Raw genomic sequence first — 19047 nt, 5'->3', positions numbered from 1 at the left:
GCGATATTGAAGATTGATGCATATTCATGATTGTTGATCATGGTAGGGTAATTTTCACTTCCTCATATCTATGATTACTGCCCTTGTCTTCATCTAAGCGAGGTGGGAGTGTTCATCCACGACTGCAGTATTTCATCAGCAGAAAACAATACAGTGATTGTTGAGTGAGTAAACGATTTCTTATGCGTTAATGATTTCATTATTGTTTAAGGTAGGATAATGCTTTCTGGGTATACCTGCGATCATTTGATCTGCATAGCTAATGGATATGGATTTATCTGATGTGACATTGATATATTGAAAAATATCTAATACGAATAACTCTACATATTGTCAATAGTGCATTCTTGTGTTGTCAATATGTTATCGATAGTTGTCGATACACTATATTGTGCAGGATGAATTGTAAGAATGCTTATACAACTGAAAAACATGTATTATGTTATGTTTTTTTTTCATATAGGGGACATTTTATATATTATTCTCAAGCATTTGATACAAGCTTTTTTTGTTGAAAAATTTTTGTTGTACCTTATAAGATTGACTTGTGGTGCAGGATGATCTCTATAGGAAGAAGATAGAATTCCTGTGGTGGCTATTGAGTCATTGTAACAACGTAAAGGAGCACGAAGCCATACCCTTGTTAGAAAGATCCCGAGAAAGGAAGAAGAGGAAATAAAAGATTATTGATAGAACTTTAAGATATAACTTTATTGATAATTATGTCCTTTTATATAGTTAGCCCATTTCGTATAGTTAACTTAGACAATGTTATTATAAATGATGATTACAAGTTTGTAAATGTGACAAATAGTTTGTTTTATTAATTAAATGTTGACAAGTGGCCAACTATGATTGACAAGTGGTTTTCACTTTATTGATAAGCTATGCATTTGCTATTGACTAGTGCTGATACATTAGGTGCTGTTATTCTCTTTAAAAATCAACAAACTACAAGAACCTGTTGATTACTTCTCGTTGTCAATTGGCAAGTAGTTATCACTACATTGACAAGCTATGCATTTACCATTAACAAGTGCTGATACATTAAGGGCTGTTATTTCCTTTAAAAATCAACAAGTTACAAGAACCTATTGATTATTTGCTGTTGGCAATTGAGAAGTGGTTATCACTATATTAACAAGCTATGCATTCACTATTGATAAGTGTTGATACATTAACAGCACCAAATGTATTAACACTTGTCAATGGCGTATGCATAGCTTGTCAATATAGTGATTACTCGCAGTACAAGGTGCACATTAACTTTGTCTATAATTGATGATATAGTAAGGTCTAATATGGAAAAAAGACCCAATGAAATCAAAGCTAACATATATAGAGACTATGGCATAAGTCTAACTCATCGTCAAGCCTTAAGAGTGAAAGAGAGGGCATTGGTGGAAATAAATAGGCTTCTTGACCAATTATATATGCTTGTTCCTCAGTTGTGTAATAGACTAATGGAGACTGATGCTGACACTATAGCAAAATGGGTGGCTTCTGAGAACAATAGATTTGAATGATTATTTATTACATATGGTTGTTCCATCAAAGGATTTGTGCTTAGGGCTAAGCCTATTTTATATATGGATGGATGTTTCTTTAGTGGTCCTTATTAGGGCACCTTACTGGTAGTTTCAACATACGATGCCGATAATGAGTTGTTTCCATTGGCTTTTGCAATAGTTGGTAGTGAAACTCACGATGATTGGACTAAGTTTCTATAAAATATTAAAGATATCATTGGTTCACTACAGGTAACTATAGAAATAATGCTATTATTAGTGTTGTTAGAGCCATATTTGGTGGCGATAGACATGTATTTTGCTATTGACATGTCAAGGAGAATTTTAGCTTTAAGTTTAACAAAGTTTGTAGGGGAATGAGAAGGAACAGCAAGGAAGGGGTACTAAATTTGCTTGATCACATTGCTTATCTAAGGCATGAGCATGAATTTCGTATAGCCATGGGAAATTTGAGGATGTTCTCTCCACAATCAGCAAGATGGGTTGAAAATCAAGGTGATGTTGATCGGTGGGCGCTATCGTTATTCCCATTGTGAAGATAGGATAAGATAATAACCAACTTGGCCAAATCATTCAATGCATGGATTCTTGAGGAAAGGAGGCATAATATATATGTTCTTATAAATGAGCATAGAGACAAGTTGAGCAAGAAATTTTTTACAAGTAAGACAGCCATGAGTAAGTGAAAAAGCATAGTTGGTCCAAATATTGAAGCAAAGTTGAAGGAAAATATTTTGAGGGTAGAAGTTATGATAGTTCAGCTGCATGGCTCACATATTGCATTAGTTCAGACAACATGTGGAGATATATGTGTGAATCTGATACTAAGGGAAGGCATATGTAAAGTTTGGCAAATGTTGGCATTCCTTGCCTACATGCTTGTGCAGCCATTGAAGAAGTACAAGGTAATGTGTATAACTATGTCAAGGAATGTTATCTTCATAGCTCACTGGAGAAAATACACAGTGGCACTATACATCCTATTGAGACCTATGACATGCCAAAGCTAAATGTGTTGATAGCGTCTAATGTAACAGCCCTCACCCTACCCTCCCAAGGGTCTTTTAGACTGGGCCCACCCACATCACTGTAGCGGAACTCAATGGTACCAGGAACTCAATGGTACCAGACTTAGCCTCAACTTCCTTAAGGTGATAGGGAAAGCTGGCCTCTGCAGTGATGTGAGTGGGCCCAGTCTAAAAAACCCCCGAGAGGGTGGGGTAAGGGCTGTTACATCTGAGCTCATGAACCAAACCTTTTTGTTGCCACCCAGAACATCTCGACTAGCTAGCAGACATCGTCGTGTAAGGATCAAGTCTCTATATTAGCAAAAGAAGGTTTATCATTATTCTCGTTGCCATGAAGCATGTCATACGTGGAAGAGGTGTAGAAATCCAAATCCAAGTTGATATTACTGTAAATGGGTTACCACATGAACTTGAATTTGGGTGACATACATATATGGGTAGTTTTTAGGGTTTTTTTTAGCATATAGCAACCCCTCTTTTGTAAATCTAAGTTGATGTTTCTATAACATGAGATTAGATCAACTTGGATTTGGTTGACATATATAAGTTTATGTAGATATATATTGGTAGTATTAAGGAATTTTTTGGTACATAGCAAGCCCTCATTTATAAATCCAAGTTCATGCTTTTGTGTATGTAGACAACTGATATGTGTAGAAACATTAGATGAATTAATACATGTTTCTTATATATACAGTTCATATCTTATGTGATCACTAAAAGTGTGTTGTCTTAAAATTTCGAACAGAGGTTGCAAATTATTCGTAAGGCAGTTGCAAAATTTAGCATGTTAATTGCAAATTACCGGAGCCATGTCCAAAATTAATTTGGTAGCTTTGCAAGTTTAAGAATTCAATAGTTCTTTCACCTTAAATTTCGACAAGGAGTTGCAAATTATTCTCAAGGAAGTTTCAAAATGTAGTGTCTCAATTGCAAATTACTAGAGCGTTGTCTTAAAAGAATAAATTTTTTAAGAATTTAATAGTTCTTTCATCCAAAATGTTGAGTATGAGTTGCAAATTATTCTCAAGAAAATTGAAAAATGTGGTGTCTCAGTTACAAATTACTGGAACGTTGTCTTAAAAGAATAACTTTTGCAAGAATTTAACAGTTCTTTCATCTAAAATGTCGAGTATGAGATGCAAATTATTCGCAAGAAAGTTGCAAAATGTGATGTCTTAGTTACAAATTACTAGAACGTTGTCCAAAAAAAATAACTTTTGTAAGAATTTAATAGTTCTTCCATCCAAATTGTCAAGTATGAGTTGTAAATTATTTGTAAGGAAGTTGTAAAATGTGGTGTCTCAGTTGCAAATTACTGGAACATTGTCCTAAAAGAATAACTTTCGTAAGAATTTAATAGTTCTTCCATCCAAAATTTTGAGTATGAGTTGCAAATTATTCGCAAGGAAGTTGCAAAATTTGGTGTCTTAGTTCCAAATTACTAGAACGTTGTCCTAAAATAATTTGGTAGCTTTGCAAGTTCAAGAATTTAATAGTTTTTCCATCCAAAATTTTGAGTATGAGTTGCAAAATATTCATAATGAAGTTGCAAAATGTGGTGTCTCAGTTGCAAATTACTAGAACATTGTCCTAAAAGAATAATTTTTGTAAGAATTCAATAGTTCTTCCATCCAAATTTCAAGTATGAGTTGTAAATTATTCGCAAGGAAGTTGTAAAATTTGGTATGTCAATTACAAATTACTGGAGCCATATCCAAAAATAATTTGGTAGCTTTATAAGTTTAAGAATTCAATAGTTCTTTCACCTAAAATTTGGAGAAGGAGTTGTAAATTATTCGCAAGGAAGTTGCAAAATTTAGTGTGCCAATTGTAAATTATTGGAGCGTTGTCCTAGAACAATAACTTTCTTAAGAATTCAATAGTTATCCCACCCAAAATTTTGACAAGCAATTATGACATTAGCTATATATAATTGATTTGATTGCTTGTTCGGCTTGATTAATAGTCACAAATAGTGTTTTATATCGCTTCACTTGAACCATATCAATAATGAAATTAGAAAATTCCATGATTCATTTGTAACATTGAATTAGATCACCATATGATTAAACTAATATAAGCAACGGCTCAACTGTATCAATTGGTAGGAAATACACATTATTTTATTTATTGAAAATAATAAATATTAATTAGTATTTTCTATATAAAATCTAAATGGAGGTGTTGGCAATCTTGTTCACACAAAATTGTAATTTAGTTAGCTAACATGCATGTATGTGATCAATTTCTGATCAAATAACATGTTTTGGATATAAAATTAATCAAGCATATCCCACAAGGGCCACCTCAATTTTACAGTCGAAAATCCTATTCTTATAAGCCCTGCAATTTGCTGGTAAAAATATTCTTATAAGCCTTGAAATGTTACAGCTTAAAATTTAATTGAGCATGTCCTCACTTGTACAAACTACATAGTCTACCTTCAACTAAGACATTTAGGGGAAAAATTAAAGAAGAAGCAATTTCTACAAAATCAGAATGGTGAATGTAGATGAAGAGCAGGATCTTTAGCGAGGCAAGTGTATTACACCCATCAAAGATTAATGATCAAAATAGGTCACAGATTAAAAATTCATGTGGACTTCTTTCCTGCCCTCTTTTGTTGGTTAGCTGCTGAGACAGAGGCAAAAACTTCATTTCCCACTTCATTTCTCGTGTGATTTACTAGCCACCATACCACATCCACCTAAAACTATCTTAGTTGTTCCTAAAAAAATATAAAGAAATTTAAGTTTGACATTGATAATTGAAAGAAAAAAAATTAGGAAGATTATGGATCACATATACATACATTTGAAAAGTTCTCTATGGTCAGTCCTTCTTTTCTTCTTCTACCATCCCATTCAGCACAATACTTTATCACATACACCCCACAATCATCTCTACAAATATGAGCAATTAAGGTTAGGCAAAATGTTTACTTGAAATGAATACATAAAAAAGTAGTTGTTTTCATAGTTACTTACACGTTACTCTATTTGGAAAGTTCTTCAAATATCATCTCCAGCTAAAAATTCTCTCCATATTTCTGTGGGTCACATGCTTGTAACAACTCTATCATGTGAGTTCTTTATAAACAGTTCCTAATGTTAGATAACTATTCTCATCTAAAAATTTAAGTAACCTAAAGTAGTTAGGTAAAAGCACTAATAAAGCATATCATAAATTCAGCCATCATCTTCTTCTCTCTAAATAACTTCCTAGCCAATGAATTAAAGATGAAAAATTTTTCATTCTTTAGATTAGCACAATAACAAAACCAATGATTGAACACAAGCATGGCAAGAAGAGGTAATCACAGTTTGCAAGGTATATCCAAGTTTATTAGCATGAGTATCTTTGCATCCTTAAAAATAGACCATCTTAACTTTTTATCCCTTAGGCTAGCCATAAATTCTAAATCAAATATGTACCCCCACACTTCCCTTCACGAAGTTGCTCACCAACCATCACTTTTGCAACCATACTCATGACCTATAAAGACCACATCTAATACTCAATGTACTATCCAATTGAACAACTAATTGCTTAAAACTTTGAGACATACCGCTGTATTTATCCATTTTTTGAGACCAAGACTTTGGCATTCTGCCCTAGTTAGGAAGTAGTCATACATCTCAGCTACATACCTACCAAAAAAAGTGTTATTATATTAAACATAATGCACCATAATTAGCAAAAAGTAATATCACATTACTTACTCTTCACCCTCTGCTTCATTGGTTTTCCTGGTGCAATATTCATATATTTGTTGTTCCTTAGTAAGTCTCCCTTGTATTGGTTCTTTCAGAAAAGGTGACCAATTTACCTCAACCCTTTTCCTTTCAGACCTTTGAATGATCGGGATTTCATCTGTTCTCCTCCTCTTCTTATCGTCTTGTCTTTCTTCACTTTCTTGGACAAGAAAAAGTTTTGTGATTTCTTCCTTACTATCAGAGCCTTACCTTCATCTTCTTCAGATCCAGCTCCAGCTCCATCTCTATGTCCACTATCATCCTCATCTTCATGCCCATCTCCATTGTCATGTGTATCTTCAGCTTCATCTCTACCTCTGTCTCCATCTTCATCATTATCTTCAGCTTCATCTTCATCTCCACATTCCTCTTCCTCCACTTCTTCGCTTGGTTCATCAACCCTCACAATAGCTTTATTATCAGATATTTGAAGCTGGCCAAGACTTTGTTGCAACTTTAGCACTTTACTTGCAAAAGTATTGGCATATTGCAAAAAGTCTTTGTATATTTCCCTCACACCCTAACCAAGTTTCAATACTAAGTTTATTAAGAAAATAAAAACAGTACATACATAATAAATTATGGACATATATATACTGGGTGAGTTATCGCTGTAAGTAGAGGTAAAACTTCAGACACTTCATTAGTCTAACCACATAAAGAATGCCATGGATGCTTTTTTTTTCTAACTTGACCCATTTTTGCACCATGTCTTGGTTCCACAAATGCATCACGGGCCTTCCACCATCTACTGATAGTGTTAGGCCCAATGAAAAATGGTACATGTAAAATATCTACACTAAAAAGATAATTATAATCTAACTAATAACAAATAAATTGAAACCAAATATAGAAGAAATAGAAATAGTCTATACTAGTAAGAAAAATAAGCATCCCCTTACATTCTTCTTCCTCCATCCACTCCTTAATGTTGTCTGGTAAGTCAAAATTTCTCTAACAAGCTCTAACAACACAAAAGATAACTAGTCATATTCTTGAACATTTTTCTTGCCACTCAAAGTTTTAATACTCCTCATATTAATAGTTGTACTGTTATGGGACAAAGAAATATTCCAAGAGTGTATAACAAAAACACCATCTCAAAATTTTTTTTTAGCCTTACCGGATATTATCATATTCTTCAACTCAGTGAAGGGTTTGTCAAGATAATTCTTCTTTAATGCTTCAGATGCTTCGTTGTGATCATCTAAAGAGACAGCTTTCCCACCATAAGGCACACCCAAGATAGTGTACAAATTCTTCCCATCAACACTTAATTTCTTCCCTATAATTCCAAGTGTTGAGGTTGGTGTGTCAAAAGCAGTAATTATTTGTTCACATAACTCCCTCAGTAGTTTATTGAATTTAAAATCCAAGAGAGATTGGAACCCCATTTTCTTGACCTTAGCACATATCCTCTTATGTTTGGATATGTATTCCACAACTTTCTTGAACTGGCCATGAGAGCAACGCGTATTAAATGGAATCTACATACCAAGAGGAATAATATAACACTGTACAATGCATAGCAATCATATTCAAAAAAGACTCATTAATTCAAAATAAATACAAGCGAGTGATACTGTTGCCATTGAATAAGATGTTGATTCTTTTCCTCGTCCATCTACTGAAGCCATGTTTTTGTATCTTTCTTATTCAACATTTGATCATTTTTGCCAACTTTCTCTCATTGAATTATTGGCTTCTATAAGACCACTGAATTTTTCTTCATTTCTTTTTAGAAACTCTTTCTTGAAGTTGTTGACTTGTCGTATCCAGACTTCTTTTTTTTATAGCTTTCTTGTTGTCCATAATTTCTTGGTGTCTCAGTTGCAAATTACTTTTTTTTTTGTTTGCAATAAAAGCAAATGAAACAAATTCAACCAAATATTACACCCCAAAACATACCACGTACATATACACTGTTATGGAATGTTGTCCGCACAATGGGATATTTAGGAGGCAAGTTGCACAAATTCATTTATTATTATAACAAAGCCTTCGTTATTGAGAAGTTAAATCTAACAAAAATAGTTAGTCTCTTATATCCTCACAATATGGTGCATTAATATTTGAATCCTTGTTAAAAGACATGTTCACATTTAATACTCAAATAATAGAATCACTTTTAATAAAAAGATACCTGTACATAACAAAAAAAAGAAAAGAAAGGGACTTGGGTTTTAGTGATAGGGCTCAAATATTGTATTAGTATCTAGTAATGGACTCAAATATTAAAATCATCAAGTGAAAAGGAAAGGAAATAGACTTGTTGCTACTTTTTTTGGCCTGCAATAAAAGCAAATAAAACATATTCAACCAAATATTACACCCAAATACACACCACATACATATATACCAATAATCAAATTCAAAACAAGATTTTGTCCACAATGTATATAATTATATGAGGACAAGGCAATCATCAGGAGGGAGATGTTGATGATTTTCCTACCCTCACAAATAAAAAAAAAGACTGGGAAGGTTAGTAAATCATCTTATTTAATGGTCTGATGGTGAGGTTAAATGAACTTTGCTTTTTGTTTGCAAATAAATCTCATTCTGAAAGAAGAAAGGTGATGAAACCCAATAAACTAATGATATTGATATATTGATGAAGTTCTAATTCTTTCACTATATGGAGCAAGAGATGAGAATGAATAAGCTAGTGCTTACAATGATATGAAATTTCTAAAAAAGGCAAAAATAAAGACTTAAAGGACTAGATGGAAACAAGCACTCTCAAGATTGAAAGGGTAAAGTCTCTTCCAAAAGCTACCAAATTCTTGTCTGTTCCCTCTCTACATTGATCCCTCCAACATATCACCTCTTCTAACAAACTTTATCTCCCTTTTCCCCCTTCTCTCTTTGTACCTCCTTCTTTGTCAGCTTACTCATATAGTATTTAATATTCTTCCATATTCCCTTCACATGCAGATATAACATAAGGATAATTCTTTGGTAGGGCTTTCTGAGGAACTGCTTCTTTAAAATGTTTTGGGATGTCATTTCCACCATATTGGTCCCCATCTCTAGATCTATCTCAAGTTTAGGGTATAAGGGATACTAATACAACCTTTCTTAGGTGGACTTTAGCTTAGAGGTTCCATTTTATAAAAGGATGGTATTTGGGAAGAGGATCTCCTTTGGGGTTGTAACCAGGTAGGAATATAGGTATTTAGAAACTCAACGGAAATTGAAAATTGAATGTAATTTAATCAATTAAAAAATTAATTTCGTTACCATTTGGGAAAAAGATGATGCAATAAGTTTCAGTAAGATAATTTTGGCATTTTATGAAAATAATTTCACCAAGTTGTACGATGTCATTTGCTAAGTGTACGACCTAATTTTTCAAATAATTGAAGACATATTTACAATATAACCGAGCATGAGATATATGGGGAATTCAAGATCCTTATGTTTGATAATTCATACTGCTAAGTTAAAGGCTCTCATTAATTCTTATTTGGATAACAAAAACATAATAACAATAATCAAATATAAATCTGCTCAAGACTCATCCCTTGTGTTCTTCCCTGATATATTTTGAAGAATTGCTCTTAGATAAGCTAAACCTAAAGAACATGTATACATAGTGATAATAGTCTTAAGCCACATCATTACAAATATCATCCACATACAAATGCTAGGAATCCTCTAAAACACACACACAGAGACAATCAAATATCTGGATATTCGATTGTCATTTTCCCAAAAATTAAGCATTTAGTAAACCCAAGACAAGAACACAAAAAGTAAAAGAGAGGAGAAAGATAACGAACTTGAGCTCTGCTTAGGCAAGGAAGGTAGGGCAGGGAAGAGACAAATAGCTTTCATCTACTTGGTTGCAAGTGATTGCTTAGGGTAGAGAAGAGACGAAAGGCAGGACTATAATAAAGACGACAAATAGATAGCTTTACTCGCTTGCAATGGGGCAGGGAAGAGACAACGGATGGACGCCTTTACTCACTTGTAATGGGGCAAGAAAGAGACGGCAATAATCGCTAGGGTAAAGTAAAGAATGAGCAATTTCAAAATTTCACTAGCCAAATAAGGCTGTTTCGATTATTTCTCATTATATTAAAATGTCACTTAAGGACCTAAGGACTTAACTGATATTTCAAAATGTCTTGGGACTTAACTAGTATAAAATTGATCCTTTGAGACTTGATCGTCGTTTTCCCATTTTTAAATCCCTAGCTTTATAAATGAATGGGCAAGATCCCTTCACTGACATTTTTCGGGAAAAGACCAATTTTAGGATTAAAACAAACAAACAAACAATAAAAACGATTTACTTCTAGAAAACGCTACTATTAACTTCAAAATTCACTTAATTCCCTTGAAAGAAATTCACGAAGGCGATTGTTTGAAATGTATTAAGCAAGCAAGGCGAAAAAGAGATAAAGTAAAAAACATAAATAAAATAAAATTTCCACCCACCACGTTCGTTGAGCAATTCATACTTTAGTTGTAGGATCCTCTCTAGTGACGATTTTCGGGATCGAACTCGATGAAACCTTCGTCCCCATTGGCTACCTAACCTCGTCGTTCTGCATAGGCCCGCTCCCCCTCCTCTGTTTCCCAAAGCCTAGTTCACCCGATGCCTGTATACTTGCCACTGCTCTTTCCATTATCGAGCCAGTAACAGTTCCACCACCACCAGCGCCGCCGATTTTCCCACGCAATACGGTTCCACTGATAGACTCTCTCTCACTGGACATTGCTGTTTTACGGATGATGAATGTTGAAAACCCCTCGTCACCCTCATCATCTTCATCATCCCCACCGCCCAGTCCCGCGTTGCACTTGCCTGCCTCAAAGGAGACTTCCAAGAATTCCAGGTCGAACCCATGGGCGACGAAGAAGAATGATTTCACTCCCAACTTCGATCAGTCTTAACAATCATGGTGCTAAAATTGCCGGCATTATCGTCAGGATCGTCTTCGTAGTCCATCGAGGCTCCACTACCAAAGTCCTTGGGCAGGTGCTGAAGAAGAGGTGGGAGGGAGGAGACATCATCTTCGTCTTCTCCATGGCCATTGTCTTTGTAGACCATTGTAGCATATGGATCATCCTCAGGTACTGGGCTTCTGGCATTCCGTCCGCTCTGGCTTTGGTCTCGCTTACACGACGACGGTGGAAAACAGGTCAGACTTGGGTCTGCCTTTCCGGGTTCGGGCGGAGAAAGTGCTCTGATCCATTTCACGGCGACGCACAGTGAATAAATCAGTTGGCCACAGCTGGAGTTCGCACTGACTACTGAGGCAGAATGCATTCAATTCTCATGGGCCAAATGGATTTTGGGTTAAGCCCAAATATGCGATCTGATTTTTTCTTTTATTTCAACCAACGATTTGATGTTCCTGTGAGAGGAATCTACTCCAGTAGCCCACAATTAACATAAAAATAAAGAAAAAGTACTGTATGGGGAGTGTAAAGTAATTAAAAATATCTTAAGTATAATTAACATAATTGTCATTAACGAAAACATGATATTTTCTTCTTTTTTCCTAATTTTTCAAAGCAAAAGGTATCAAAACATCTAATAAGGTTCTAATTTTTTTAGTTTTTCAAAACAACTTTTAACTTTTATCTTCAAAATCGACAACATGAAACATATTTTCAAACAAGTTTTTTCAAATAAACTATTATAAAACATGTAATCAAACAACCCCAAGGTACCAAAAACTAGACCATTAATTGGTTAATGAAATACTGGTGAAGTTGTTGTTTCAAAAAATTTATATACTTAACCTTATATACTTAAAATACTTATTTCCAATTAAATCAAGATATATAGATCCTTTAGAGATTATTTATTCCATAACAAACTTTTGTAATTAACATTATTAACACATTTACCAACAAGCACGTCGCTTGATTGGTAAGGGGCTTGTGTTAGTTTAACAAGTGATTTTGAATTTGAGTCCTAGATATACTATCAATATATATATATATATATATATTTTGTAGAAAGTCTTTGATTGATCAACATCTCTTTGATACTATTGGTCAATTAATGTTGGTTAAATTTTAATTTTCTTTATTCATTGATTCATTTTATTTGCCATGTATCTCATTATTAAATTTTAAATATAAAATTTAAGTTTTATGGGAGTAATAACTCCATCCATCTTAGTTTTTTCATTTATCTTGTGTCTCTCAATATTCTTCAGTCTCTATCTTTAAGACTTCATGTATCTCATTATTAGATTTTAAATATAAAATTCAAGTTTCATAAGAGCATTTCATTATTAAATTTTAAATATAAAATTTAAGTTTTACGGGAGCAATAATTCCATCCATCTTAGCTTTTCCATTTATCTCGTGTCTCTCAATATTTTTCAGTCTCTATTTTTAAGAATTCATATATGTCATTATTAAATTTTAAATATAAAATTTAAGTTTTATAGGAGCAATCTTAGAGGTATAGATATCAATAGTATCCAAGGTATTTGTTTTAAATTTTTTAAATTCAACCCGTGCAATGCACGGGAAACTGTCTAGTTGCCTTAAATGCTTGTTAGAAAAGTTTCGTTGTCAATGTGGTCCTACCCAACTTACCCCATGATAATGAATAATTGTATAAAAAAATATTAACACATTAAAATTTACTTGTCTTAATTTTATTAGATATCAAAGTCATTAAAACTAAGTACTTAACTGTTGCCTAATGGTCAAAATTATAGTCAAATCATAATTAAACTTGTCATAAGCAAATCATTTTATTAAATTGGTCAAAATACTAGTTTAATGATTTACTTGCTCAATTGGGCAGGTTGACTCGGATTTTATTCCACATCTCATCTTATGTATTCTTTTTCTTTTATTTTTTTCCCTTAATTTTGAACTTACCATGCCCAGTATTTTCTCCCTAGCTATCTCATTGTTTTTCTACTTCCATGAGTAATGGAATTTCTTTTTGATTTTGTCTTTAGTTCCTTTTTTTATCTCGAAGTTATATAAGTTCTTTTTCTTCCCTAAGCAAATCTCATGATGCAATGAGTCAACCTCCATCACCTATACCAAAAGAATAAAAGAAAAAAAATTACTTTCATAGATGCTATTTCAAGAATAGGATGCATAATGGTTCATCATTGTTATTTAAGTACAGTAAATAAAAGTTAAAAAGAGCTACTTGCTCACACCCAGCTAGGTAGAATCATGATCTTCCATGACTTTGAATTCCTCATCATGAAGAACACACAGCCGCTGAGGGAAACAAGGCTCCTATTATGATGCTAAAATAGATTATAATAATTACCTTGAAACAAGTTTCTATCCATGTGTTTGGGCTAAATATGAAACGTCGCTCAAATAGGTCACAAGGCTAGTTGGGCTGAGTAATCAAAGCGTCAGGCCCAATATAAACAAAAGGGGCTGGCCTCGAAGCTCAATAAAGTCCATAACAAGAAAACATACTGAAATCACGTAAGCAGGCTCAAGTGTAGGGCTGCTTGAAGGGCAACAAGTAAGAATCAATATAGGTGCTGGCCATTGAGGCCGCACATTTAAACCTGGCACGAGTGGCTCGGGGGGCACGGTAGTGATCCCAAAATGTTCGACCAAGCTTCAGAACCAGTTGGTGAACATGGAGGCCTGAGGGACGCCATCCAAGATATATATAGACCAGGGCCGAGGCCAATCGGCCGCCCCCACCTTTCAAAACCTTATCCAGAGTATATAGACAGGGACAACCCAAACCCTCAAGGATACAGGATCCCTGACTTCACGTTGTTCTTAGGAGATGAAACGCAGTCAACACTGGAGCACATTGGGAGGTTTACAATCCAATGTAGCAAGATTGCTAATTATGAGAACTTCGCTAACTTGAAGCTGAGATTGTTCCCGAATACTCTCACGAGCCCGGCGTTCACATGGTATATGTCACTACCTCGTAACTCAATCATCAGCTGGATAGAAATGGAGCAAAAGTTCCACATCCAGTTTTATAAAGCAGAACCGAAGGTTAGCATAACAGAACTCTGCAAGCTCACACAACAGGCTGGAGAGACAGCAAACCAATACTTGGTGAGATTCAAACATTTGAGAAGCAGGTACTACGTGCCATTTCTAAAAACTAAATTTGTCAAGCTGGCACACGCAGGATTGGATAAAGAACTCCGAAAGAAATTTTAGGAGATGGAATTTCAAGATTTCTTTGAGCTCGCGGCCAAGGTATGGGGTTATGAGGAACTACTCAGGAAAGAGGACCATCGTCGATGGACTATAGCAGGGACCTATTTTGGAGACCTAGACATGGCGGTGGTAGAACTGAAGAATGCTGGTAACTACACATGCCCAGCTCTGGTAAAGAAGGCCGGAGAACTTTCCAAAAAACTGAACGCACTTTAGTACACCTTTGATACTACTAAAATAGAGAAAATTTTTGATTTCCTCCTCAAAGAAAACTTCATCTCCCTGCTCATGGATTATAAAATTCCTTCGAAGGAAGAATAGAGAGGGAAGGAATACTATAAGTACCATTACTCGTGGAGTCACAGCACCAAGGCGTGTTAGGGATTCAAGAGCATCATCCAAGACTGGATCAACAAGGGAGTTCTTGTCACACCCCAAAAACAGAACATGTTTGGCACAGAATATAAGGATAATACCCATATCCTAAAAGTCTTTACTCAAGAAAACTCTAATTTAAAAGCCATGAAGACATTTGGTAATAAATTAAGCCATTGTCAATACAAACTATATGAACAAAAGATTTAATATTTTACAAAACAATAGTAGCAGCAAAGAATTCTCTTCCGATCAGTAAATAACAAAGTATAAATCATAAGGATGAGGACCCTAACTATAGCTTATGTGGAGCACCTGACATAAGAAATTTACTTTAAAAAAGTTTGATTTTAGCTTTTCATCTCAACCGAATATTATAGCCCCTCAAGGATTAGCGGAAGGCACAACATTAGCTAACGTATCTGAGACCAAAATAATAATTTTCAGTGAATAACGTCCCAACAATAATTAATAGAACTTGAATAAAAAGGAAAAGATTAAAATAATGCGTGAGTCAAAGAGACAACAGCTTTCATAAAAATATAATAAACTTTAAAATAGAATAGCTTTGTAAAATTTTAAAATTAGGTCTTAAATCATTGAACTATCATGGCAAATGTTAATAGAGCTTGCTCCCAAGAAGGCACATAAATGAAATAAATATTTATAAACAAATTATTGAATAATATCAATGGAATGTAAAATCATCAAATAATTAGATTCATAATTATAGGGACTTATCAGAACAATTAACAAACGTGGACACACAGTCCACGAGGGTAAATAACCAAACGCGACCGAAGCCACGAAACAAACGTGGACACACAATCCACGAGGTTAAATAACCAAACGCGGCCGAAGCCACGAAACAAACGTGGACACACAATCCACGAGAGTAAATAACCAAATGCGGCCGAAGCCACGAAACAAATGTGGACACACAATTCACGAGGGTAAATAACCAAACGCGGCTTATGCCACGAAACAAACGTGAGTACGATGCTCACGAATACCATCCCTCCGTTCCACGTGCGTTGGCCATCGCACGGGGCTAGCACCTCCTATAAACACCTTACTAGCTAGGTGTACCATGGCGCGCCAAGGGCTAACAAAACTGCCGTTAGCAACTAGTGTTCCGTATAAAGTCCCTTTTTTAAAACCATTTTCAAACATGCGAGAAAATCATCACTTTCAAGATACAGTTCTCATTCTCAAAATCAAACTCGCATGAATATTTTTAAGCATTAAAACTTGCCAGAATCAAATTTCATATCCAATGCTCATGCTTGCATTTATTGAATAATCAACAAAACTTTCAAAGTCGAATTCGTATGAATCATTCTCTGTATCAATCCAATATTTGATAAATAAAAAAAATCTCATAATCAAAGTCCAAACTTGATTTAATTGATCAAATAACATTTCAAATTTGGTAAAGCTAATTTCTCAAAATAAAGTAAAATTAATCAACAAATATCCAATAATTGCATTAATGCTATTAAAATGATTTCCAAAAAAACATAATATTTTAGTAAAGAAAATTTTGATTGAAAAAAAAAATCAGTTGGGACGCTATCCACTTACCTGAGATGATTCAAACATTGTAATTTATCCCTTAACCGCCCTCACCACAAGGTTTATTCCTGAAACATCCAATATAATAACAATTGAACCTTTAAAATTTTATAAAACTCATAATTATTTACTCACTTCTTATAGTATATTCTTACATTGCTCTTGGACCCTGATCCTTTTAAATTTTCATTCTAAAGAAATTCATGTCCTTCACGTTCCTTTTTAGCTAACAAATCATAATAATCCCCTGACACGTTTTAACTAAACAATACCATTGTTCACATTTGCACTCTTCCCCCAACGTTTCATCAAACATCTTATATGCATTCTAAAATCAAATCTTACATAGGTATGAAAGCTTATACATTGCCAACCATAGAATCCTCAAGCATCGACAAGTTCTTTATAAAATTTCTTATATTCAATTTGATAACAGGATTCAATTTCCTATAAGAGCAAAACATGATTCTAAATTGAATTTAATTTTAAATTTTAATTCTAATTTTTTTTAACACAACCATAGTCCATCTAAATGATTCATAATTACCCTAAACATCGTAATTTATGTCACAATTTTTTTGCAATGCTCACATTAAAACTCCACTGAATAACATTTGAATCAATCATGCTTTTCACCTCAATCAATAGAATTTCAGAAAATACACAATCAAGCAAAAATCTCCAAACGGACATTTAATCGAACACTCTATGGACACCAATCCTTAAGCTAATATTAACCTCTTCTTCCTCAATATCACTTCCTTGAGATTTTACAATAACAATGTTATAATCAATAATCCAATCAACTTCAATTAAAACTCAAACCCACTACATTATCTCCTTGTTTTACAACCATAAATTTCAACTTAAATCAAGCCCTTTTCTTCATACATGCATATCCAAACAGTCACGTTCAGCAGCAGCAGAGGGGAAAAATTTTGCAACTTAAATCATCAACTCACACACCCACTTACACGAAACAATAAATAAGAAGGAGACTTGGAGTTCTTATACCACAGATTACCAAACGAAGACAGAGAAGGGAAGGAGAAATCGCACCTTAAGCTGAACAGGGGAGGGAAATTTTGAAGACGATGCACTAGAGAGGGAGAGGAATAGAGTCACAACAACCAACCACAAAGCAAAGAGACTTACAAGCCGAACCTCCAGCTCTAACTACTCAGCTCCTCACACACCAACAGCACCAGACGGAGGAGGGAAGAGAGATAAGATTCACTAACCAGCAAAGCCGATAACGTTGAACCAGGAAGAGGGATAGTCCGACGCTGAGAAGGGAAGAAAAACTCTGTGCTCACACTCACAGAAACCAGCACCGCACGTAAATAAGACGGAGAAGATCGAGGATTTCCCCTGGCTGCTACGGCCGATGCATCTAGAGTATTAAGTTGAGAATCAGGATGATATCATAACCATGAGAGCAGGGAGATGAGCAACGGCACATGAAGAAGAAGAGCTCGTGATTCCTCCTCTTGTAACGGCGTGCAGCAGCAAGCGAAGCTTGTGTACACACCATGGATGGTGATGGAATAAGTGCGAGAGAAAAAAAAAGATGAAGAAGAGGGAGGATCGCGGTTCTGTTCGAAGCTCCTAGATCTCTTGCTTGGGAAAGGAATAAAAACAGAGGATGCGTGTGTTTTACTCTCTGCCACCGATTTTTTTTTCCTAAGGGCATAATAGTAATTTCATAATGAAGCAAAAATAAAAGTCCTTCTTAATGGTCTCGGAGGATTCGAACTTAGGACTTGAGTATATTCATCCACACTCATTTCCATTGAGCCAACCATTCACTCTCAATAAAATTATCCCAAAATAAAAATATAATCAAATATAATCAAAATCCTTTATCATTAAATTTAATCTTATTTAAATTTTTGGGTTATTACATAGAATTTGAACTCTAAACCTAAAAAAATTTATTGATATAAGTTCTAATAAATTAGCACTCTCCTCTCATTGCATCTACTACCAAATTTATATAAAAACAATCAAAATATGCTATTATTAATTTAAGTATTATTTATTTATTTTTCAGGGTCGTTATATTCTTCCCCCCTTAAAAAATTCGATCCTCTGAATTTTTAAATATGAACTTACCTCAATCGTTGAATAAGTGTAGATACTTAATATACATTACACTTTTAGCTTCTATTGTAGCTTTCTCTTTAAAAAAAATGATCATGTTCAACACCTTTATTTAAGTGATTTCTTGTTATCATAACTTTACTTATCAAGCTTGGTCATATGAACTTCTGCCTGAAATAAATCTACCCTAATTGTATCTCTCGAGTTTCAATCACATAAGAAAAGTCATACAATATTTTTACAACATCAACAAATGACTGACTGATAATTCAAAAGGGTATTGCAAAATGATACTCGACACAACCAACTCTCTTAAAGATTCCAAATGGGGGAACATACCTTGAACTCAAATTGATTCTTTTTCTTAATTTTATCACACCTTTCATGAGAGAAATCTTTAGAACGTTGATTCGCAACTAAGATGGTGGAACTTTATGTAATTCTGCAACTCATCTAATTACTAATGCACTCATTCCAACTTCTATGTTCTACCTTAACTTGAACACAAGCTAAATAACATGAGATAGAGTTCAT

At 34.4% G+C, this 19047-nt stretch overlaps 1 long non-coding RNA gene across 5 annotated transcripts; it reads right to left on the bottom strand.

Moving 5' to 3' along the window:
* Positions 1-4906: 4906 nt before the first annotated feature.
* On the bottom strand, positions 4907-17995 carry LOC129321435 (uncharacterized). 5 transcript variants are annotated; one of them, XR_008596002.1, is made up of 8 exons: positions 17470-17995; positions 10762-16478; positions 7439-7802; positions 6283-6835; positions 6129-6210; positions 5548-5649; positions 5373-5463; positions 4907-5288 (listed from the first exon to the last, which is right to left on the bottom strand). It is a non-coding gene; the product is annotated as an uncharacterized LOC129321435 (long non-coding RNA). The 5 variants fall into 5 exon arrangements; XR_008595999.1 differs by having other exon boundaries at positions 5548-6210; XR_008595998.1 differs by having other exon boundaries at positions 5548-6835.
* Between the last annotated feature and the right edge of the window lie 1052 nt (positions 17996-19047).

The sequence above is a fragment of the Prosopis cineraria genome, unplaced genomic scaffold, assembly GCF_029017545.1.
Source record: "Prosopis cineraria cultivar Desert tree isolate PC_DT_omini unplaced genomic scaffold, ASM2901754v1 PC10, whole genome shotgun sequence".
Taxonomy (NCBI): domain Eukaryota; kingdom Viridiplantae; phylum Streptophyta; class Magnoliopsida; order Fabales; family Fabaceae; genus Prosopis; species Prosopis cineraria.
This window is presented reverse-complemented; position numbering and strand designations above follow the sequence as displayed.